The 24,484-nt window shown below is 44.6% G+C and overlaps 1 pseudogene; it reads right to left on the bottom strand.

Moving 5' to 3' along the window:
- Positions 1 to 20,552: 20,552 nt before the first annotated feature.
- LOC102485069 (solute carrier organic anion transporter family member 4C1 pseudogene) lies at positions 20,553 to 23,945 on the bottom strand (annotated as a pseudogene).
- Between the last annotated feature and the right edge of the window lie 539 nt (positions 23,946 to 24,484).

The raw sequence follows: 24,484 nt of genomic DNA, 5'->3' as shown, positions 1-24,484 counted from the left end.
TGGCTGGAGCGCAGCAGGCTGAGTGGCAGGCGTTACGACTGCTGGGGGAGTGTGAGCAGCTCAGCCAGGATGAGTGGGGGTGACACAAGATCTGGAAGACTAGAAGTAAATCTTGCTCCGGCGCAATCCCTCCGTTTGGAGTCATCTGAATTAGCGCTGCTCCCCCGTTCTAAGCCATCTGACTACTTCACAGCACGGGGAAGAGACGCTTCATCACTTTTACTCAGCACCTTCTGTCCAAGCCCCCTGCATGGTCTGAGAAATCTTTATCCCTGGGCTTAACCTCATATGTGACTGTCTGGGGTCACTGGATCCTGGCATGCCTCCCATGTGCCAGCTGTGGCACGTGTTATTTGAGGATGGCTCTGGGTCCACAGATGGTGCTGCAGGGAGGTCAGGGCCAGGGATTCTTTTGCGGGATTTGAGTACTTATGCCGGGGTAGGAAGGGACAGGCTTTCCTTTACAAATAGTATTGAGGACCATCCATAAAGAGGGCTGGTCCTATATCTGGGCACCAGGGGTTTCTGGGCACCAGTGACAGTCTCAAGTTGAAAAAAAGGAATAGAGTAGGGCCAGCAGACGATGTGGTGGTTAAAGGCACTGGACTCCCACATGGGCAACTGTGGTTCGAGTCCCTGACCTGGTGGCTTGCTTTCTCACTTTCCCTTTCTCTCTTTCTCTGTCTCTCTCTCTGATCAAACTGGAAAATAATGCTAATAAATAAAAGTTAAATAAAATAATTATTTAAAGAAAAAAAGAAAGAAACATAGGGAATAGTGGGTGGCCTGGGCAATGTGAGCCTTGTGGAGAGTAGGAGAGTCAAGGCTGAATCAGTGGATTGGGTCTGGGGGCTTGTAATGCCTTGCTAACTAACAACTCTCAAATATCTAAAGACACCATCTGAAGGAGGAACAGAGAATGGACTATAGAACTGTAATAAAACCAGTTATTTTCCCAGTTTTTGTAGCCACACAGAGAGCAACACAATGCTTCTGCTCTCTGGAGGATTTGGGGGAAGGGCGAACGTGGAATCATTGTTTGTTCAGGTTGTTTGCATGTAGAGGTACATTCTTAACTTGCACCACCCCATACACAACTTGTCCCCAGCCTGTTTGGAGGACCACTGGAGCAGCAGTTAAGTTTGTCTCCCTGCAGAGGACAAGCTCTCAGGAGGATAGAGCACTGTAGATTGTATGTGTAAATTTTGTCAAGGGACGGCGTCTCCTGTGTGAATGTGCCCACTGTCCACTTACTGGGGGTGCTGAGCCCATATTTGGACACCAAGGGTTTCTGGGCACCAGTCATAGTCCCCTGTCCTGTAGAGCTGATGTTCCTGAAGGTCATAAATTGTCCTAACAAGGAGCATTACCCATAAACAGCTAACAGTAATGCTTTCTATCTTCTTTATCCTCTAGGTTTTCTGTTTTGTTTAAATAAATATAAATCACTAGGATACAACAAAGTTTACATAAAATCCAAGTCCATAAAGTCCTTTCATAAGATGGAACTCAAGATGCATCTTCCCATAGACACAATGTTTTGGGGTGATTAGTTGTGTCACTTTCCATAAAAGACTTTGATCTAAAAACTCTATGCCCCAATGCATTATTTCTTTTTTAATACATATTTTTTCTTTTTATATTTTTACATTTTATTTTATTTATTATCATAATTTTTATATTAAATTTAATCACATGCATTTTTACAATGTATTACCTTTCTTTTTCTAGCACGATTACCATGCATATCAGCCAAGACAAAGACTTTACTATCCTTATCATCATCAAATAGCTTTTCATCATTTTCTTCAGATGATGATTATTATTATTTATTCCCATCGTTTTTTTAAATGTTCAATTGCTATATATCATTGGGCTTCCCCATGCATTATTTCTAGTGGGCAATAACATGCAGGTTCTGGTTCAGGATGTCAGGAATAGATCGTTCAGTCCCCACCCCCACCTCCAGGTTCACCCGCTCCCTAACAGGCATCAGTAGGCAAAGGTGCTGGTGAGGAGAAGCCATTGCTACTTCATCTGCATAAGAAAATGCCACACCCTCATGCAGATGCAGTGGTAGCAAATGGCCTCACCAGAAGTCTTCAGTTTGAGTCCCAAGGCTTCTCTGAGCACAATGGGCATGTATTTGCCCATGATCCAGGCTGGCTGAGACTGGGAGTGGATCATGGCATCAACCAGGTGCCACCTGTCTGTCCCTTTTCATCATTCTCTCTCTCTCATGGAATAAATAAAATAAAACTTAAACAACATAAAAAAAAAGAAAAGAAAAGAAAAGAAAACCTCACTCCCTTGTGTTTATAGGGACACCTGAATTAGGAGAGGAGGGGACAGAGCCTTCCCATAACACTGCTGTATGCTAGGGCTGGTCTTTTCACAGGCATATCCCTGGGTGTGTATGCATGTGTGCAAAAGTATGCATGTGTGAGCTCATGAGGGCTCATGTCAGTGTGCACGTGCATGTGAAGACAGGTGATCTGAGTTCATTTGTGTTGCCTCTTTTTTCAGAAGCAGAAACGAGCCATCAAAATAGAAGTTTCTGTCTCTCCGAGAGTGTACATTCTATTCTAGTACAAATGTCTTGAGAGGTCTGTGAGGGGCGATGGTGTACCTGTAGCTTTCCCCTTTAGGCAGTTCTCTCCATGCTCTGACCATCCTCTTCCCTTACCAATCACACTCTCCACCCTCACTCTGTAGTAGGTGACTGGTTAGACAAGGCCTGGTCCATCCATACTACAGAATACTACTCAGCAATAAAAATGAGTGTTAAGGGGCCAGCAGATGATGTAGTGGTTATGTTGCTGGAATCTCACATAGCCCACCATGGTTTGAGTCTTAGACCCAGTGGCTTGAAACTCATGCTGGACATGTGTGTGTGTGTGTGTGTGTGTGTGTGTGTGTGTGTGTGTGTGCCCAAGATCCCAGGAGGAGAAGGGAGGAGAAAGATTGTGACATAGCCATCCCCACCCTCACGGGGGTTGATGATTTTTCACTTTCCTTCTCACTGTCTCTGTCTCTTTCTCTCTCTCCAGCGAACACACACGCCCTAAGGTGAAAACCTTTTTAAAATGGGGAGGAGAGTGTTAAATATTGATACACTCAAGAACATAAATGAATCTCTAGAGAAAAAATGCTGAACGAGAAAGAAATATATACCTTGACACTATTTATATAATATTCTTGAAATGACAAAATTATAAAACTGGACAATGAACTATTGGTTTTAGAGCTTTCTTATATTTTGGAGTCACCTTTGTTCACGTATCAGGCATGTTTTGAAAACTTGCAGACCCATGGGCCAATGGCTGGAAGCCTGGAAAGAACCCTGACGCCACAAGGTTCTCTCAAGTGCCCAGCTTCACTCAGCCGTGGTCACCAGTTTCTCTAAGGAACTCTGACAGCTTTTGCCAGTGGGGACCACTGACTTCCTCAGCACAGGGATGTTGTCCAAGGCCTTGTGGTGAGTGACAGATGCAAGGGCCCTGGAGTCGGGCAGACTCGAGTTCAAACTCTGACTCTCTTTGTAGCTGTGTGACCTTGGGCAACTTCTTTAACCTCTCTGGTCCTAGTCTCTTAATGTACTTTCAGGGCAGCTATGGCAGTTAAAGGACCCAACACACGGGATAGAGACCACCACATAATAGATACCGTTCATTAGCCTCCCCTATAAGAGCCTAGGATTTCAGGCTTATGAGAGCAAAGCACCAGTTGAGCCCACCTGGACTTCAGACCTACACAGCTGTGAGATAATATATGGGTGTTGTTTTAAGCTGCTCAGCTTGTGATAAGTTACCATGCTACATTGGCAAATGAATATAGTAATAAACCACAAGCCTTTTCCATGCCTCTGACCTTTCTGACATCTGTTTTAGTGACCGCAGAGTATTTGATTACGTGGTTGGCTTCTACTTTGGTGAGTTTTCCTTCATGATGGACACTAAATCATCACTGGGCTTAACACCTACATCTGCAGATGGGACTCTCAAGCCAACCCTTACAGATCTCATTCTCATTTACTGGAGCAAAGTATTCTAAGAATGATCTCTGCGTTCGTGTCTGCAGCCAGAGCAGAGCAGACTCACTCATTCCAGTGCATGCTGGGTCTGGCCGTCACCATGTCCTGATTTCAACCACTCTATCCACGGCCTATCTGACCTTAGAAATACATACTTTTAATAAGTGGATCCTCCAAACTTCTGATTGAAACCAAGAGCAGTTTAACAGAGACCAAATCCATTCTCTCACATGAAACAAGCAAAAATATATAAATCTGCAAAAAGCTGCTGGAACTAATCAGTGAGTTTAGAAAGGGGTACAAGATGTAAGACCAGTATAAAAAATCAATTGCATTTCCATGATTAATGGGAAACAATCAAAAATTAAAATCAGGGACTAACAATCAAAATGAGATGATGTGGAAATTAAGGCAGCTAGATCCCACATGGTTGACTTTGTAGTTCAAGTCTCGACCCGGAGGCTTGAAAATCATGTCAGGTGTGTGTATGTGTGAGTGCCAAAAATCCTGAGAGTAGAATGGAGGAGAAAGGATTGCTGTGTGGGCCATTCCCCTAGATCCTGCTGGGGGAGGCGTGACTTCTCAGTTTTTCTCTCTCTCCGTCTTTCTGGCAAGTATATACACCCTATAGACAAAAAAAAAAAAAAAAAAAAAAGGGAAAGAAAGAAAAGAAAGAAATTTAAAATGCCGTTTATAATACCTTAGAAATATTAAATATTTAGAGATAAATCTGACAAAGGATATGAAAGGCCTATATGCTAAAAATGACGAATTATAGCTTAGAGTTACAATCTAAATCAATAGAAAGACATATGAGGTCCTTGGTTAGAAGACTGTATTGCTAAGGTGGTAATCCTCTCCAAATTGATACATGGAATCTACACAATCCCAGTCCCTGGCCTCTTATCTGGAGGCTCCAGGGAAGAATCTGCTTATAGTTTCATTAAAGTTGTTGGGAGAATTCAGTTCCTTGTGACTATATGACTGAGGGCTTGGTCTCCGTGCTATCAGTAATTTTAGTCTGTTTGGGCTGCTATAACAAAATCCTAATCTGGGTGGTTTATAAACAATGGAAGTTTATTTCTCACAGTTCTGTAGGCTGGGGAATCCATGATCAAGGAGCTGGCAGGTTCAGTGTCTGATGAGGGCCTGCTTTCTAGTTCATAGATTGTGCCTTCTGGCCATGTTCTCACAAGGTGGAAGAAGTGAGAGCTCTCTCTGGCCTCTCACGAAAGCATTTTCCACTCATAAAGGCTTCACCTTAATGACATAATTACCTTCCCAGGATCCCACCTCCTAATGCAGTCTTGGGGGTTAGAATTTCAACATCAATGTTGGAGGAACATCAATATTTAGACAATAGCATCAACATTATCCTATACTAATACCTGATAAAACACATTTTAGGAATGGAAACTACAAACCAATATCTCCCACATAAATATAAATATTCTTAAAAAAATTAATGAATCATATTCAACAATGTATAAAATTAGTGGTTTACCATGTAGGATTTTATTCTATGTACTCAAGGCTAGTTTAACATTCAAAAACTCATTCTGTGCAATCCATCACATTAAGAGGCTAAAGAATAAAAATGATATGAGCATATAAATTGATACAGGAAAAGATAAAATCAGTATGCTATTCACGATAAAATATCTCAGCAACCTAGGCATAGAGGAGAACTTCCTCAACTTGCTAAAGAACACTTATAAAACAAAACAAAACAACAACTCCCCCTGACACCTTACTTAATATCATACTTAATGGTGAGAGGCTGAACACTTTCTTCCTAAAATCAGAAATGTATAAGGAAGAACGTCTTCTCTCATTCCTAGATAACATTATTCTGAAAGTCTACCTATAGCAAAAACAAAAATAAACACACAAAAATTAAAAAAAAAACCTAAACTAAAAGATATACAGATTGAAAAGAAAAAAAATATTCCTAAGGATCAGCAGATGGCATAATGGTTATGTTGCTGGACTCCCATGTAGTCAACTGTAGTGTGAGTCCCAGACCTGGCAACTTGAAACTCACGCCAGGTGTGTGTGCGTGCCCAAAAATCCTGAGAGGAGAATGAAGGAGAAGGGATTGTGGAATGGTCATCCTCCCTGGGGGTGCTTTCTCACTTTATGTCTCTCTGTCTCTCTAGTGAAGACACACACCCTATAGCAAAAAACTCTCTAAAACAAAAAAAGAAATAAAAATTCTTTATTAGTATATAGAAATTCTTTATTGTCTATATAGAAAATGTCTAATACTCTGCCCAAACAAAATGAAATAAAACAAAAAGCATGAAACTAACAGGTGAATATAATAAGAACATAAAATACAAAGTCAACATACCAACATCAATTGTGGTCCTCCTATATACAATGAGCAGTTCTAATTTGAAATGAAAATTATGTTATCATTTATAATAGTAGTGTCCCACATCAGTACCTATGTATAAGTTTAACCCAATATGTATGCAATCTGTATGTGGGAGACTAGAAAGTACAAATGAAAGAAAATGATATAGAGATAAACGGAGGGGCATTCCATGTTCATGGATTAAAAGACTAGATATTGTTAAGATTTCATTATTTCTGGGGCCAGCAGATGGCATAATGGTTACGTTGCTGGACTCCCACATGGCTGAATGCAGTTTGAGTCCCAGACCGGAAGGCTTAAAACTCCTGCTGGGAGCATGTGCATACATGCCCAAAAATCCTAAGAGGGGAATGGAGAAAGGTTTGCAGGGTGTTCATACCCCTTTCACACTTTCTATCATTCTGTTTCTCTGGAGACCACATGCTCCCTCTAGCAAAAATCTCTAAGAAGAAAAAATGATTTCATTATTTCTAATTCAATAAGTGCAATTCAATTCAAAATCCCAGCAGGTTACTTTAAAAATATTTATAAGCTGATATTAAAGTTAATATAAAAAGGCAAAAGACCTAGAATAGCTAACACAATATTGAAGAAAATCGAAGTTGGAGGATTTACAATACTCTATTTCAAGAATAGCTATAAGGCTACGTTAATTTAGACAGTGTGGTATTGGCAAAAGAATGGACACATAAATCAACAAATGGAACAGCCAAAAATAGACCTAAACAAATACAGTCAACTGATTTTCAACAAAGGTACAAAGGCAATTCAATGGAGAAAGTAAAATCTTTTCAACAAATGGTACTGAAACAGTTGAATGTCCATATGCAAAATCAATCAAATCTAGTCACAGAACTTACATACTACACAAAAATTAACTCAAAATAGATTACAGACCTAAATGTAAAATGGAAATCTATAAAATTTCTAGAAGAAACCATAAGAGAAAACCCACATGATAAAACTCAAGTTAGGTAATAAATTTTTAGATACAACACCAAAAGTATGATCCATGAAAAAAAATAGAATTGTATTAAAATGAAAAACTTCTGCTCTTTGAAAGATACAGCTAAGATAATAAAAAAACAAGCTGTAGCCTGGGAAGGAATATGTATTTGCAAAACATGAACCAGCTAAAGGACTTGTATCCAAACTAAATGAAGAAATATCAAAACAGCAATAAAAAAAAAAAATAGCTCAACTAAAAAAAATGAGTCGATCTGACCAGACTCCTCACAGAAGAAGATATACCAATGGTAAATAAGCATGTGAAACATCATCTATCATTAGGCAAATGGAGAACATGACAATGAGCTATCACCGCACACCTATTACAATGACCAATACACATTCTAAGACTTTTCCTGACCAATACTCCTCAAAATGGTGAAGGTCTTCCAAAACAAGGACAATCTGAGAAACTATCCGCAGTCAAAAGGAGCCTAAGGAGACATGACTACTAAATGTAATGTGGGATTCTGGATGCACTCCTAAACAGAAAGCCATTAAGCAAAAACTATGGACATCTTTAGTTAATGCCACTGTAACCATGTTGGTTACTCATTGTGACAAATGTACCACACCACTATAAGATGGTCATGATTGAGGAAACTGGGCCTGATGTATATGGAATCTCTCTGGACTATCTTTTTTGACATTTTTGGAAATTTAAAGCTACTCTAAAAGTACAAATTTATTTTTTTTTTTAAAGGCAATTCTTCCCTCTCATTCTCCCCTTTTCTCTTCTCTCCTCTGAAAGTAATGGTAATATCCCACGTATGTTCAGTATCTTGTCGTTTCCAACCCTATTCCCTTGCATTATTCCTTAGGAGAGGAGCCTGGCTGTAACACTCTGCTGTGTGTAGAACGCTCCAATTTATAGATGGGCAAACAGGATTAGGAAGGTGAAATGACTCCCCTGAGGAAGTAAGTAGCAGAGGTCTGAACAGTATCCCCAGGACTCATAGTAGATTCCCCTGGCCCCGCTTGATCACTCTGCCATGTCACTTTTCCATGTGACCCTCTGATCACAAACCAGTAGGAACACAGTGTTAGGAGCTACCTTTATACTTGCAGCCATGATTTGGCTTGATCTGCACACTGGAGGCCCCTTCTTGTCGCACCTTCCCTTTGGAAACAGCCCATCATCTCAAAAGGAAGATACCCATTACCTCAAAAATAAGACAACCAAGAGCCAGCAGTAGTGCTAGCATCCCCTTTCGTGTGTGGAATGACTGTTATCTACTCTGGAAAGTACTTTCACAGGTAACAACCTTATTTAATCAAACCCCAAAATATCATGGGAGGGTGCTATGATCCCAGTTTGTGGATGAGAAAACAGAGGGTTGAAAGGGATTACAACTCAATGAAAACTCTTTCGCCTTCCTCCAATCCCCTCTCCAGTCTAACTGGTTCTGACTGGCACCAACCTGCTTGTGGTCCCGATAAAAGTTACCCATTCCCCAAAGCTTGCTTGTTTATACCCATCACACGTGTGACCTGATGTGGCATTGCCAACAAGCAGGTATCTATCACCTGCTCTGTGCATATGAATGTGCCTTAGGGAGCTTAACAATTCCCAAAGGAGAAATGACACCCTCTGAGGAAAAATAATTGCAGTGAAGTAATCATCCCGTGCCCTTTATCTGTTTTTCTGGATCTCAGCTGACTTCCTATGTATGCACTGTGGCACCCGAGAGTGTGGGCACAAGCACGTCTCCTGAGTGGGATGAAGTGTCTGAAGTGCTCAGAATGCTGGCGCTTTAAAGAGGTTGAGATCTATGAGAACTGAAGAACCTTTGAATCTCCCTTCAGCTCACCGACTCCAACCACAGCCCTTCTCTTGATGTAAAACATGTGTTCAAACTGAAAACAATGAGACCCGCTTCTATGCCAGTAAGACTGTTTTGCTTTAAGCTTTCTCAGTGGTTGAAAACAGAACTACCTCTGAGCTTTGCACAACACTTTAAATGGTAGTCATCCTGGCGGTGATATCTGTACATTTCTGATTGAGTGGTAGACAGTGTCTCTGCTAGTCAGCACTGGGAGTAGAGTCTATGCAGTCTGGTTATGTTGGGGGCAGCTGCTCATCCTGCTTACATGGAAGGCCTGTGGAGAAGGTGGACTAAGGTGCTTAGACTTTCTTGGAAGCACATTGAGGTTAAACTGAAATGTTTAAGGGTCAATAGAGAGAACATTCCAGAACAAGCCTATGGCTTAATGGCCCTCACCCTGTATGTGGCCATATAAATGGCATCTACATCTACATGATGGACATCTGGCTTCAGGGAGCTTCAGGCTCCCTTCTGCCACTTCATGCCAGTTGCACAACCTTGCATGAGTCAAAGAAATGGATTGAAAATGTTCTAAAGATGTTTAGACATTTCATTCTAAAGCTGTTTCATTCTAAAGACATTTCAGCTCTGAGAATCTGTGAGTTCTTTTGTCATTGAATTAAGGGGAAATAGGCCACTTTTAACATTCCATAGAGTTGGTTGAAGATAGGCAATAATCATTACCTGTGGAAGAACTGGACAAATGTCTGAAGCAGAAACGATTTAGGGATGAAAGCAGGTGCCAAGAGTAAGTGAACACAAGGAATTCAGGCAGAATCCACCTCCAACAGATCTTTATTGAATAACTTCTATTGGATCATCAGAAAAGTCATGACACATTTTTGTGTAGAAAGTCACTCAATTTTAGAAGTTAGGTAACAAAGAGGGAGAATGAAAGCATGATTCTCTCTCTAAAGAGCCTATATTCTTTTTTTTTTTTTTGAGAGGTTTTTTGCTACAGGCTGCGTGCGCTCGCCAGAGAGACAGAGAGAGACAGAGAGATAGAAAGCGAGAAATCACCCCCCAGGGGGGATGGCCACGCCGCAATCCCTTCTCTTCCATTCTCCTCTTGGGATCTTGGGCACGAGCGCACACGCGCCCGGTGTGAGTTTAAGCCACCGGGTCCAGGACTTGAACCGCAGTCGACTACATGGGAGTTCAGCGACATAGCCATTATGCTAACTGCTGGTCCCTAAAAAGCCTATATTCTAATGGATGAACTAAGTAAGCCTCCATGGAGGAAACATAACCCACGATTTGTATAATTATTAGGAAACTTAGGGCCAGCAGGTGGTATAGTGGTTAACTGTGCTGGACTCCCACATACCTGACCACAGTTCAAGTCCCAGACCTGAACTATTTGCTTTCTCACTTTCTCTCTCTCACTCTGGTCAAATTAAAACAAATAAATGAAGTTAAATAAAAATAATTATTTATGAAAAGAAAAGGAAGGTATAGAGGATTAGTGAGGCTAAACAAGAGGGCATGTGGGAGGCAGTCATAGAGCAATAAGAGGTGGAGAGCAACCGAAGAAAAGGACTTGAGGAGGCACTGGAGCATGAGTCTAAGTGATATGACCTTATCTTTTATGGTCCACTGAGCACAGCATAATGTAGCCCTAGGTACCGCCACGGGCAGTTTTGTCGCAAGGAGGGGCTGTCAGGGTCCTGGAGACGTGGCATATTCCTTGAGGGCTTCTTAGTCTGATAGGATTTTGGTGTCATCAGGCTGCAAAGACATTGCAGGGACAGGAGTGGAGTTCCATGCTTCCATGGGAGGTCGAGGCCCGTGCAAAGACCGAGGGGTGCTGGTGTCGATGGGCCAGAAGGAATGCCCACCAAGTGAGAGGTGTGTCACATTAAAGACTATATATTTGGTCAGAGTGTAAGGCAACGTGGGTCTCTCCAACCCTTTACTGATACGCTCTGTGACCTTATTCCCCACTGTCGTTCAGTCGTATGAGTGAGTCTTCTTTTGAAAACCAGTTGGGATGAAGGGGAAAATCAGCCAGAGGCTGAGACTCTAAGTCGGTTGGGAAAGAGAGATTCTTCCACAGCATACTTTGCAGAGGGTTCCATCTGCGTCCAAAAGAGGGAGTTGGTGTTTTTCTTCTGAGGCATTTGAGAATTAGGCAGAATGTAACTTATGTTGAGAACAAAGTAGGGTTAGGATTTAGCGAAGAAAGAGAGACTTCTCTCTGCTAAGGGGATGATCTGGAGCAAAGAGCTCATGCGAAGTGTTTACAATTGTGCATTTTTACTTTTTGTTTGAACAACAAAACAGAATAAGCATCCGCACAGCAGATCTGGGCGGGGCTTTGATGAGGGCTTTAAAGGTAAACTACCTGCAGGTCATAGTTCTCACCTCAGCCTTTTTAACACCTGTATTAAGATGGTTTACCCTAGTACCACAAACCAGGGGCTTAACAAATGTGTCCTCAGGGTTTTGGAGGCTGCAAGTCCGAGGTCAACGTGCAAAGAGTTGGTTCCTTCCAAGGGCTGTGAAGGAGAATCTGTCCATGGCCCTCTCTGATCGCCTGAGGGTTGCTGGCACTCACTGGCATTCCTAGGCTCTTGGAAGCACCCCCCTACCTTCATCTTCATATGGCCTTATCCCTGTATGTGTCCAAACATTCCCTTTTTACATTGAGATGGTGCAGTCTAATGACCTCATCCTAACTAATTATATCTGCAATGACCTTATTTCTAAGCAAGGTCCTATTCTGAGGTTTAGCATCTGAACCTAAGAATTTGGTGGGGGGGACGGGAGGGACACGATTCAGCTCATCCCAAGACCATTTCTTTTCTATCCGGGAAGCCAAGTTTGAGAGCCCATCAAATCACAAAATCCCGGGAGGAGAATGGAGGAGAAGGAATTGCTGTGTGTGGCTATCCCCCCAAGGGGTGATTTCTCACTTTCTGACTCTCTGTCTCTCGGTGAGGGTGAGCGCACAAGCCCAATAGCAAAAAATCTCTCTTAAAAAAGAAAAAAAAAAATCACAAGATCCTGAGAGGAGAATGGAGGAGAAGGAATTGCTGTGTGTGGCTATCCCCCCAAGGGGTGATTTCTCACTTTCCCTCTCACTATCTCTCTTTCTCTCTCTCCAGCAAGCACACTCACCCTATGGCAAAAACCTTTAAAAGATAGATAAATAAATCACAGACAGGAAAGCGGGTGAAATGTGCTGAGCCCCTCACTATTTGAGAAGCCCTGGACACACTGTTGTTCCCGTGTGGTGAATGCGGGCTGAGTGCACATCCTGGCAAAGCCCAGTGTGAACTGAGATTGCTGGATGAAACCACACTGCTGGGAGCTGGGGCTGGGCCAGGACTCCTAGGCCCACCCTGAGGAGAGAGGCCCAAGATGGCCCTGAGACCGTGGCGCACAATCAGATGTAAGAACCCCTGCCCAGCAGCACAGCGATCTGCTTGGGTGCCTAGCCAGAGGGCAGGTTGATGAGCAGCTCCCTGAAGTAGCTGTATCCATCCGAGCAAGATGTGGCCTGGCCGTGCCTCAACTTCCCACACTGTAAAATAGGAGGAGGCCACACCTTGTCCTGCTCACCTAGGGTCAGATGAAGCTCAGGTGGGCTAACAAGGAATGAGAAAGGACCTGCATACCATGGCAACCCAAAATTACCCTTGTGGCTACTCATGACCTGCGCAGCCCTGAGTAAGTGCTGGCCAGCCGTCTTGTGTCCTCGGGGTATCCTGAGCGCCTGCTGGCGGAGACGACATCTAATGACTAAAACATACCTGGCCTTCCTGGTGACTGGCTTCGCATGCAGAGGCTCAGTCAGTCCTCACTGGCAACGTGCCCTGCCCAGCCACTCACAGCAGAGGCTGAAACCCACCTGGGATACATTCCAGCTACCCCAGCCTGCGCGCCCCACTTGCTGAACTGTGACTGAAGTAGTCTTAGGCTGGGTTCTGGCCAGGTGAGCCAGCTTGGGGGAGGAGGAGAGGATCCCAGGCGTGCACCTGTGGCTCAGGTTTCTCCCCTGTGGCCCCGGTCTCTCCCCACTGGTGCTTTCCAAAGCACTTCCATCTTGCAAGATTGACAGCCCACTCTTGATTGGGAACAGAGTGTAGGAAGTGGTCTTTTCAAACTTCCCTTACAGTTCTGCCTGCCAAAAGCCCCACCACCGGTTGCCTTATTTACCCTGGCCGCCAGGCCTCTCTCTGTGCCCTAAGAAAACAGATTACTGTCCAGAGCAAAGTCCTCGCGTGTTTCCTTTCTGGAGATGGATCAAGTTCTGAAAGAAAGGTTTCCTGCAGCCCATTACACCGTTTTGGTTTGTTTTATCTGTCTCCACCTGCGGAGCAGGGAATTAACCTGCTGCCTAGGTCCGGGCCAGCAATCGACTGGAAGGAAAGCAAAGCTCCCGGGTGTGCGTTTCGACAACACACGGCGGCCTTGTTCTCCTCAGCCATGCATTGTGCGCGTGAGGCCCAGGCCCAAATCTGAATAGGACTCTGTGTAACTTGATCTGTTTTCTTTCTTCGCTATAGTCTCTGTGTGCCAAATTTAACTGTGTCCCAATCTGCGGTCTGTATATATAGTGCTGGTGCAGGGGGAGGGTGGGGCGGGCCAGAGGCCATGGAGGGAGGGGGAGCCTATCCATGTGTTTTTCTTTTCTATCTTCTTCTTCTTCTTTTTTTTTTTTTGGCTTGCCTGCTTGCTCACTGCTTGCTATATATAGCTTAACATGACTGTCCTCACGTCTTCGGTCATTAACCCTTTAGAGACAGCCAATAGGCTTTGCGTCTTCCTGATGCCTTCAGAAAGGCCCCCGATTATGTGTTCTGACCGAGAAGCGCTGGCGCTGTCAGCGTTAAAAGGCAGCCCCTGGAAACGTGAACTTCCCCAGAAGTGCTTGTGCAGCAATTAGCAGGCCCCACTCAGATCTGTAAAAATATCCCCTCTCTTGCACACAAGTTGGAAGGGCCCCAGAGCCCCGCGTCACCGCTGTGCCCCAGGCCTGCAGCAGGGCCCCCCTTGTCTAAGACTTGTATCCTGTACTTTCCAGCAATCTGACAAAAGCTAATGTTGCCGTGGGTTCCCAGGGGAGACAGGAATCTGTTGTCCAATTCAAAGCCTGGCAGGGCTGGGCCTGCTCCTGAGAAAGCAGAAGTGAGCCAGCACAAGGGACAGAGAACAGCTACTCGCTGCCAGTCTAGGGTGACAGATGGGCCCTTCTGGGTGGACAGAAGCCTAGTTTTCTTTGCTAGAGGGAGAGGGTTGGAAGACAAAAGGTTTGGGTACCTACTAGAAGTGGGGGTGCAGAAGTGAGTTCCTCCACAGGGTAGCTCACCTTGGAAAATGGGCTGATTCAGAAAATTGGTCATGCGTCCTTCTCCAAGCAGGGTGCTACAGACCGCACCCCGTTGGCCCTCCGACCCATCCTCTCACAGTCCTGATCCCGCTCCTCCTGCAAGGAGCCCTCCTAGCCAGGAAGACCCCACAGTTTTCATCTTAATAAACTTTACTAGTGTCCCTCTTGCCCAGGGAGTATGAGGGTCCAGAGTGGTACCAGCTCAAAGGCCATGGCAACCTCCAGTGAGAACTCTGCCCTCGTCCCTGCTTCTCCAGGCATGAATGCTCAGGATGACATAGCAGGGAGAGGATGCAGGGACCCTGACCTGAGGGGCTGTCACTTGCTCAATACGGCTTACCTGCTGCATTCCCAGGGTGTAAGTACAGTAGCCTTTTATTTCATTTACAGCTTTTTGTTTTTTAAAATTTTGCCAGAGTGTGTGTGTACTCACTAGAGGAAGACAGAGATAGCCAGAAAACAGAGAGATAGAGAGAGAAAAACCGTCTTCCAGTGGGACGTGGTCACACTGCAATCCCTCCTCCTCCATTTCTCCATCCTGTAGGGATCCTGGGCACGCACACACATGCCTAGGGTGTATTCCTCAAACTGCCAGGGCCGAGACTCGAACCATGCAGTTGGCCATGTGGGATCAGCTCCCCTAACCACCAGACCATGGGGCCAGCCCTGGGCTTTTCATAATGGTGATGACTTGCCCAGGCCATATCAGCACCCCATTAACTTTCTTTCCTTTGTCTTTTTTATTTATTTATTTTTTTCATGAGACAAGCACCCCTAATAAGTCTCATGCCAAGACCCTCTCACAGCCTTCCCAGCCAGCCAGGAAGTGGGAACTGAACCTGTGATCTTCCATGTGGATCCGACTTGGTGTAAGCTGCACATTACTGCCGCACCATCAAGCTGGCCCGTTAACCCTTTCTGTAACCACAAACGTGTTTGTAAGAACCTGGAAGTTCGTTGTGTAACTTTGGCTTGTGGAGCTGCACATGATTTCTCAGAAAGATCCATTGGAGCCTGCCTCGTCACCCTTCTTGGCCCAGGTCCCACTTCCCACTTTCCTGGAGCGGGGGATCAGAAGTCACCCTGGTAAAGGCAACTGTGGTTCCCTGTACTGAGAAAGACAGAGGCGGCGATGGGAATGCACTCGGGCCCTGTTTCCTGGGCACCTGCTGGGGCCGAGACGGCCTGTGCCTTCATAATACCACAACGGCTCTAAGAAGTGGGGAATCTTGGGTTCTTTTTCCCGGTGAGGCTTGGACGTCTTGTCCATAGACCTGGCTCTCATTCTCCTTTGCTGGTTCTACCTGTGAAATGCATGAAGACTCCACCCCTTTGCTACCCACTCCAGGTCTCCCACTAGGCCCACAGCCCAGCCCTTGCCCCTGCAGACTCCCACTCCAGACAGCAGCCTCCCTAAGCATGCTCTTAGGGAAGCACACATGGAGCCATGCCTCCTCCTGCTTGGAACCTGACAGTGGCTTCATGTCACTGCAAGAACAGAGTCCAGGCCTCCCCTGTGTGCATGGCAGGCACTTCCCAGCATCACAGCTATGGCTTACCCACTCTGTGCTGGCCTGGTCCATCCTAGGGACCTTAAATTTGCCATTCCAAACCTTGGTTTGGATCCTGGATTCTGAACGCATCTGGTCTCATCCTTGGAGAGGTCAAGGCCCTGTCTTGGCTTGCGGCTAACTCTGCAGCCTACTCCTGCACACCCCTTTGCTCAGGTGGAAGCAGACGCTCCAGTCCCAGCTAGGGGCTGCTCCGTAACCCCTGAGACCCAAACATTCCAGGCAACACGGTGGGCCTCACCATGCACCCTGGGGTTCCCTCTCCTGCTCCAAGCAGAAGGCGGACTGGCACGGGCTCCCTTCTCCTACGGGTTCTAGTGGATGTGAGTCTTCTACCACAGCCCCTGGACTGGAGCTCAAGGCTCCATGGTTGGAAAAAACTATGCTTCTTCCAGGGGCTTCAGGATATGAACTGACATGGTATGCCCTGGGGCCGGTCCAGAGAAGATGCAGATCACTTTCACTTATTTTAATGGCTTTTCTTTTTTTTTTTAATTTTTAAAATTTAATTCTTTTTTATTTAACTTTATTTTATTTATTCATTTATTTTAATTTGACTAGAGAGGGACAGAGAGAGAGAAAGTGAGAAAGCAAGTTACCAGGTCCAGGACTAGAACTGCAGTCAGCCCTGTGGGAGTCCAGGACCCTTCACTATGCCACCTGCCGGCCCTGGTTTTTCTCTTCTTTTTTTTCTTTTTCTCCCTTCCTCCCTTCCTGCCTTCCTGCCTTCCTGCCTTCTTCCCTTCCTATAGAGAGCATGTACATGCATGAGAGAAAGAAAGAGAAGCACCCTGGACAGGGTCTAGTCACACCTCATCCCTCCCTCCAGCCTTCTGCCTCCTAGGGAACCTGGCTCCCATATTCATGCCTAGTACATTTCAGGCTAACCCCGGAGATCCAGATCCATGGTAGCACCTGGCTTCCAGCCATGCAAGGCACTTGCATCAGGATCCCCACAGTGCAACAGCGACTGGGCCTACATGGCCTTTCTTAAAATCAACACATTGAGGGGACCAGCAGGTGGCGTGGTGGTTAAGGTGCTGAACACTCCCACATGGCTGACCATGGTTTGAGTCCCAAACCTGATGGATTGCTTTCTCACTTTCTCTCTCTCTCTCTCTCTGGTCAAATTAAAATAGATAAATGAATAAATAAAATTACAAGTAACTCAAAAAAATCACATTGACTTTCAGCACTTGGACTTTCTTGTCTTTTTATTGCATCATCTTGGAAAAGAATTCTCACAGATAATGAAACGGAGGCTGGATTGACTAGGCAGGGCCTGCTCGTACACCACTTAATCCACTGCTTCAAACTAATTTGCTCTCACTTATCAGGCTGATAAAATGATCCTTCTTCTTAAAAGCAGCCTCTTAAATCAGTCATCTAAAAACAGGGCTAAGTCTCTTGCTCAGAAAAAAAAATGTCATTTCGAGGTCTTTTCTAGAGTAGCCTGGGGCAGTAGTCATTTCTAGGGGGCCCTTTAAGACAACTGGCCCTTTACCCAGGATGGTATTTGAGGCCCCTAGAGGGCAAATAGGGCTCCCTCTCTTCATATTCCCCCCTCCAGGCCCACCATCTCCCACCTTTGATCTACAAGGCTTGGGTTATGGCCTTCCTAGTTCAAAGCCAAAGCTTCAAATGAAAAAGAAAAGAAGACAAACGTGAAGTTACACTGAATAGATCACTTCGAATCTGTCAGCCACGATCTGCCTTCCTGATTTCTTTAGAAGTCCTCACACTGCACCTTCCTTGTCACCGATTGAACATATTAACATCTTTAATTAAAATTCAGTATCATTGAACAGGTCACAGAATGTGAGCAATATTCTCTTTGTTCTAAAAACGCAAATGTAATAAAGCTGCCACTCACCATTGTTTTTCACTGGGCCGCTGATTAAAAAGAATGATTTTCAATGAACAAGAATAGGTGAATTTGCACAGCGTGGGGTCCATCAGGAATGAAAACCTTCCCAGTCACAGCCCCTGGGTGCAGTGGGGGATGCTGACAGATGTCAATTTGGGCTGATTGCTTCTGAGGCCCTGTGACTGGGGCTCCCGGCTCCCGTGGTGCATTTTATAGACTGATGTCACTTTCTAGAGATAAATGATCAGATAAATGTTTAGAGATGAGTGAACATTCCGCAGTGTACCGGAGTGGAGGAGAGGAGTCCAGGGAAGTTTAGGAAGGTATCCTGGACAGCAGATTTCCTGCATCAGGAGGCAAGAAGCCCGAGAGAGCCAGCCCCGACCCCACCCCACCTGGAGAGGACCTAAGCCAGTGCAGCCCTCAGGAGCACCGAAGGATGGACAGGAGGGATCCCGGACCACAGCAGATGTGCTTAGTATTTGTTTTCAGTACCTGAGCAAACATGCGCGTAATCTAGGGATTTCTGGTTCTCTTTACAAAAACCAGACCCTGGCCCGCCATGTCTGCATTTATCCCTAGCATAGATCTGCTAAAGCTGCCCAGGCCCTCAATCCTATTTCTTTCAGTTCTGGGTAGTTGAGCTTCTACCCCAAGGAATATCTATTTATTTATTTATTAAAGTGTTTAAATTTTGTTCAAAGCTTATTTTTATTTATTTCACCCATGAGTAAGAGAGAGAGAGAGGATAGAGAAAGAAGAGAGAGAAAGAAGAGCCAACAGATGGCATGGAGGTTAAGGCAGCTGGATTCCACATGGCCTGCTGTGTGGTTTGAGTCTCAGTCACAGTGGCTTTAAACAACAACAACAAAAACAAAAGCATGCAGGGCCAGCAAGTGCTTATGGCACTGGACTCCCACATGGTGAATGTGGTTCAAGTACCAGACCTGGTGGCTTGAAACTCATGCCGGGTGTGTGTGCATGTGTGCCTAAAATCCTGAGAAGAGAGTGGAGAGGAGCTTACAGGCAGCATGGTCATCCTCCCCGGGGTGATTCTTACTTTCTTTCTCTCTGGCTCTTTCTATCTCTGCCTGGTGCACATGCCCTATAGCAAAAACTCTGTCTAAAAAAAAAAAAAAGATGGGAGCATGTGCATTTGTGGCCAAATCAATAGGGGAGAATGGAGAACAGCTTGGAACATGGCCGTCTCTCCTAGGGGGTGATTTTTTACATCCTCTCTTCTCTCCATGTGTGTGTGTGTGTGTGTGTGTGTGTGTGTGTGTGTGTGTATTTGTTTTTATCTGTCTCTAGTAAGCACCTGTGCCCTACAGATGCACAATATTTTAGTAAAATATTTTAGCATAATATATTTTAGCAAAAATACTAAAAAAATAAAGAAAGAGAGAGAGAGAGAGAGAGAGAGAAAGACCTGAGAAGAGAGATAGAGAGACAGCACCCCAACAGGGTCTTGATCAACCCCCAGCCTTCACCAGCCTCAGATCATAGGCATGTGCATTCCTATTATACTCAGGGAAGTCTCCAGATGGGAACTGAACATTCCCCTGTGGGTCAGTCTCACAGAGCATTGCGTTTACTGCTGCACCACTGCCCTGCCCTCCCAATGGATATTTATTATTATTATTATTATTATTATTAGAGAGATTTTTGCTATAGGGTGCATGCACTCGCTGATGAGACAGAGAGACAAAAAGTGAGAAATCACACTCCAGGAGAGATGACCATGCTGCAATCCCTTCTCCTCCATTCTCCTCTCGGGATTTTGGGCAGGAACGCACAAGCACCTGGCGTGAGTTTTAAGCTGCCGGATCCAGGACTCAAATCACCATCAACTACATGAGAGTCCAGTGACATAACCATTACACCATCTGCTGGTCCCAATGATTATTATTTCTTTAACTTGCTACAGGGCATATATGAAAGAGAGAGAGAGAGAGAGAGAGAGAGAGAGAGAAAGCAAGCTGTCAGGTCCAGGACTCAAACCTCAGTGGGTCATTTGGGAGCCCAGAACCCTGACCACCATGCCACCTGCTGGCCCCTATAATTATTTTAAAATTTGTTCTAGGTTCTCACCAGAAAAAGAGAGAGAGAGAGAGAGAAAGAGAGAGAGAGACAACAAGCCACTAGGTATGGGACTCAAACTGGTCAGCCATGTGGAAGTCCAGTGCCTTAACCATCATGCCACCCACCGGCCCCCAGTTCAGATCTTTTTAATTTGCGGCAAATCCGATTCCCTCAACACATCTGCAGTACAATATGAGGAGTGTGTGTGAAGCCAAGTGCAAAGGTTTTATTTTTTTTCCCCACCACCAAATTCATAGTAACCCTCCAACTTGTAATCTTATCATATTTAACTGGTTCCACATACACCGATCTATGTATATTTTCAGTAGTTTCAGCTGAAGTTTGTTAAGAACAGATGTGCAAATGGTTCCCGGCACTGATCCTTTTTTTTTTTTTTAATATACAAAAATCACATTCTATTATAAACTACCATTTTAAAAATCTGACTGTTCACATTAGGTAGATAATGCGGCCATGGGAATGTGGCTTCTTAGAAACAGAAGTCAGTTTTCCAAGTATAAAATAACCTCCTCTTTTTCTACTTTTCTCTTCATTTCCTGCTTTGTCAAGATCCTGCTTGGCTGAAACAGCAGTCGTAACTGCATTCTGAGTTTGAACTGACACATCTTCACCAGATGGTGGTGGTTTATACAAAAGGATGCCAGAACCATTGAAGAAAATATTGATAATCTTACAAATAACACTTATGGCTACCGGCATAGGCACCATCTTGATGTTATCATAAATCTAACAAACTCCTTTAGTCCCACATTCATTAATATCCCAGAGAATACAAGCACTGTGTAGGGTGATGCCAAATATAATTGGTCCTGGAATTGTGCCCAAGAATTGAAGCAACACCAATTGCACTGCCAATGCTAGAGACCGTCCCTTTGGACTAACACACCTTAGGATGGACAGTTATAGGACTACCAGCCATGACGGTGAAAATAACTGCGATAAGGAAAACGCTAAGGAATGCAGGCAAGTTTGTGCATCAAGTTTTATACTTTCTAGCTTCAGCTTCAAATCCAAAACTTTCTGGGGTTGGTGTTATTTCTGCTTTCTTTTCAATATAGGAACAGTTGCATGTCTGGTGGTGTTTTTGAAACAGAGTTTAAACAACCTGCTAAGCAGGGACAAAAATGTTGACTCCATCCTCTGCACAGACAGGGTAATAATGTGATTGCAAAGAATTACAATTGGCATTGCAGGGGGCTGCCAGGTTCCCCAGATTGTCTGTCCCATTGTGTGACTCAGCCACACCAGCAAATGGCTCATTTTCACAGTTGGCGTAAATCAATACAAAACTCGGCACAAGGGCAGCTCCAGATGTGAGCAAGGCAAACTTCATGGTCTTTTTACATGTCATTTTGAATTTTGAAACAAGGAAACCACCCAAAATCTGACCCAGAGCAGCTCCAGGAATTAAAACCGCCCCTCCAAGGGTAGCTGCAGAGCTGGATGTCAATCCAAATAGACTTTCTGTAAACTTGGGTAAAAATGCAGCAAACCCAGTAGTAACTAAGGCTTCTGAAAAAGTTGATAGAACTAAACACATAAAGACAGTATTCCTCGTCAAACTCTTTAGAGCAGCTGGAAGGTCTTTCATACTTTTCCCAAAATTCTCATCTACATGGTATAAAACTGCTCTTACTCTGATGAGTCTGGGAAGTTTTACCAGCTTGAATTTTTACTGTACCTGGTAAACGTTTTGGAAAGCAAGAAGAAGTTATGACCAAAGACCAAGCAAAGACCCAAACTATAACAAATCCAATCTACCAAGCCCCCAACCATTGGGGTCATTCTCAGTGACATCAGTGCTTTGTCCCATAGCATCATCGATGTACATGGTCAGCAGCTGTCCTCCCAGCACATAGCCGATAGCAGGGCCTAAGACTGACATGGAAGAGCCAATTCCTATATAAAGGGAAGATGTGTGTGTGGGCACAGATTCATCAATAAAAGCTGTTCCCAGGATGTAGAGGGAAGTCCCTCCTGTCCCCAGTAATAATTGTGAAAGTGAAGACATAGGAGTTAGAAAGTGAAGGTGTTGGTACCAGCAGATGGCATAATGGTTGCGTTGCTGGACTCCCATGTAGTCAACTGTGGTTCAAGTTCCAGACCCAGTAGCTTAAACTCACGCCGGGTGTGCATGTGTGCCCAAGATCCCTAGAGGAGAATGGAGAAGAAGGGATTGCAGTGTGGCCATCCCCCATGGGGGGGGCAATTTTTTGCTTTTTGTCTCTGTCTTTCTGGCGAGTGCATGTGCCCTATAGCAAAAACCTCTCAAAAAATTTAAAAAAAAAGGGAAATTGTTGAAGAGGTACAAATGGTGCTATTCCTTGCTGTTAGGCAAATGTCTTCAAAAATGATCCCAAATGATATTTTCCACTGAAAAACTGAGGCAATGAAATTACAAGTGCTCCCAGTCCTACCATAAAGGATGCACATGCCAGCCATCTTGGCTTATGACCTCTTTCTCCAAAGAACGATACAAATAAAGAGCACACGGAAGGAGATATCATAGCTGGAGGAGGTCAGGCCTGTCAGGGAGCTCTTCATTTCACAGCGCTTCTCAACAGTGGAAATGCTAATATTTACTTGGCCATTCACTACAGGGCCTTGTGTGAGGGCCAAGAGGCAGTAGTGAAGCAGAAAGCCTTAGGGCGTGTTGCAGGGGTGGGAGTGGGGGGATTGAAAGGTCCTCCACCCCCAAGGACCCTCCTCAGAGTCAGTGACTGTGGTCTGGGAAGCTCATGGAGGGCAGAGGGAGTTGCTGAAGGCAGAGGTGATTCCTGGGACTCTGGTGACTTCTGGGGTTCCTGAGGTTGCTCTCTCTGGGTGCCAGAGGACAAGGTGGAGACCTTGACCTCTGGTTTGGGAGATCCAAGGTCCAGAGACTGCATCTCGTAAGGGGTGGGGTCTGCAGAGTCTGAGGTAGAACAGGGCATTTAAATGTATTTAAATGGTGCTATTCCTTGCTGTTAAATACATTTAAATGTATTTTTCCATGAACAGCTTTTTCTCTCTCCCCTTCTTTTGGGGGCAAAAGAACAAGAAAGTGGAACCATCATTAAAGTGGATATTACACGCTCTGGGTTCTCTGCAACCAATGTTTGCTGTTGATTTTCAAACAGCAACTTGGCACGTGAAGCTATGAGCACAGAGAATGTGCCCAGTGGACGGTGTTCCCTCTGACTGAGCAGCTGGGATGATGGGCTAAGAGCTCTCTTTAGCTGCCATCTCAGCCAGGGCCAGCCTTCTCCTGCTGCTGGGGAAGTAAGCAGCTCTTGCCCAAAGGCTTGAACAACTTATCCTCCTCTTTGGCCCTTTAGAATTTTTCTTTCCAGATGTATTAGGTTGTCAGGAAAGCCATGAGGTATTTTTCTATGCAAAAATGCATCATGACTTTCCCAATGACCAATATTTATTTGTTCATTCATTCACTCATTCATTCATTTATTTATTTGTTCCATGAATGAGAGAGACAGAGATATAGGACCCCCAACAGGGTCCTCACACACCATGATCCACCCCCAGCCTCAGCCAGCTCCAGATCACGGGCACATGCATGCCCAGTGTGTTCAGGAGGTCACTGGATGCGAATACAGACACTTCCCATGTGGGTCAGCCTTGCAAGGTGCTATGCCACTGTCTGACCTTGACCCTTTTCATTTTATCAGGTTCTGAAAAGGGGCCTGGGTGGGAAGATAACTCTTATAACTCAGCAACAGTAACAAAAACACCTACTTGATTAGAAAATGGGCCAAAGAAGTCACTAAACATTTCTCCAAAGACGATATGCAAATGCCCAATAAGCTGTAAACAGATGTCCAACATCACTACTCATTAGGAAAATGGAGATCAAAATCGCTATGTCGCTGGACTCCCATGTAGCCGACCGTGGTTCAAGTCCTAGACCTGGTGGCTTAAACTCACACTGGGCGCATGTGCATGCGTGCCCAAGATCCCGAGAGGAGCATGGAGGAGAAGGGATTGTGGCATGGCCATCCCCCCTGGGGGGCGATTTCTCGCTTTCTATCTCTCTGTCTCTTTCTGGTGAGCGCATGAGCCTTATAGGAAAAACCTCTCAAAAAAAAAAAAAATCACAACGTGATATTACGTCATACTCATTAGGGTGGCTAATTAAAAAAATTAAAAAAAGAAAAAACAGAGAATAACAAGTGTTGGCAAGGATTGTAGAGGAATTGCAACTCTTATACACTCTTAATGAGTATGTAAAATGGTACAGATGCTATGGAAAACAGTATGGCTGGTTCTTAAAAAATTAAAAATAGAATTACCTATAATTCAACAATTCCACTTCTGGGAGTATATCCAAAAGAATCCAAAGTCGAACTTCAAAGAGTGTATTTGCA

Source organism: Tupaia chinensis, unplaced genomic scaffold (assembly GCF_000334495.1).
Source record: "Tupaia chinensis unplaced genomic scaffold, TupChi_1.0 Scaffold000511_1, whole genome shotgun sequence".
NCBI classification, from domain to species: Eukaryota; Metazoa; Chordata; class Mammalia; order Scandentia; family Tupaiidae; genus Tupaia; species Tupaia belangeri.
Note: the sequence above shows the minus strand (reverse complement) of the source record. Positions and strands in the feature narration are given on the sequence as shown.